Raw genomic sequence first — 1269 nt, 5'->3', positions numbered from 1 at the left:
ACCATCTTTGGGGACATCACCTGGAAACCTGCCAAAAATACATTAGCCCAGGCCCCACCCAAGAACTTCTGGTTCAGAATCGAAATTTTAATGAGACCCTTGAAAGTCTGTGCGGCACTGGGCTCAAAAGCGTTCTGATTTTATGATTACTAAAATTGTCAGCTACCTTTCTTCTTAGAATGTATGGGGTAGAGACATGGGTTTGAATCCTAGCACAGAACGCATTGGGTGTACGGCTTGGGCGAGCCACTCCCTCTCTGAGCGTCAACAGTGTACTGGTGTGCTGAATTAAGGAAAATTTCAGTCACAGGCCCAACATGAGCACAACCCCAACTTTTTAAAGTCTCATAACAGGGGGAAAAACTCCCGGAGGTGTGCTGCGTTGGATATCGCTGCTAACTGCAAGGTGAGTTCAAACCCCGCAGCGCCTCCAAAGATGAAAAGATGTTTGTCTGCTCCTGGAAAGATTCGTCTTGCAAACCTAGGCCAGCTGTCCTAGAGGAGCGTTATAGCCACATCCCAGCCGTCCGCAGGGGTAGTAGAAGCGGAAGTCTAAAGCGAGACGCAGCAGCCCAAATTATTTGCAATGGAATCCACGGTTTGCACCTTCGGAAAATACTATTAGACTTTTAACCAGAACTCTATGCATTTTCTATTTGACACACGAGAGTCGTAGCGTGGGGGCTATTCTCACCCCCTTTCCAAGCTCTGAAAATATTCATCCTCCGAATTAACAAACTACTCCCCCTAATCGGCAGCGAAGAAAACTAGCAAATCTAAAAAGCGGTTAATTGAAGGGCTTCACCGCGCAAAGCCACACCTCCGAGTTCCGGCGGAAATCTCACACAGGAAGTTCTCCCAGCTCGCGTCCCGGAAGCACCTTCCCGGCCGTCTCCCCGCAGACGGAAGGCGGAGGGAGGCGGCGGTCACTGACCCCGCGCGTCCGCTGCCTCAACTGCGGCCCTGCAGGTGGCGGCCCAACTCGTGACCACGACGCCACCCGGCGCCTCCTGCAAGAAGCGTCGCTTCCCCGTGGGAAACCAGCGGCCACTTTAGTCCGCGCGTCCGAGTTCCTCGCCGGAAGCTAAACATCGGCGCACCAACCCGGACTGTACCATTCAGCGGACTCGCTACCTCTCCAAATCCGAGCCATTTCTAGGGGCATTTATAGTAAATTCAGCTCTCAGGACAAATTTTAAGTTTGTGTTATGATGCTCCTTGAAATTGGGGATACACAGTGGAATGTGTAGCTTGTTAGGGAGGAAATGC

The sequence above is a fragment of the Tenrec ecaudatus genome, chromosome 8, assembly GCF_050624435.1.
Source record: "Tenrec ecaudatus isolate mTenEca1 chromosome 8, mTenEca1.hap1, whole genome shotgun sequence".
Taxonomy (NCBI): domain Eukaryota; kingdom Metazoa; phylum Chordata; class Mammalia; order Afrosoricida; family Tenrecidae; genus Tenrec; species Tenrec ecaudatus.
Note: the sequence above shows the minus strand (reverse complement) of the source record.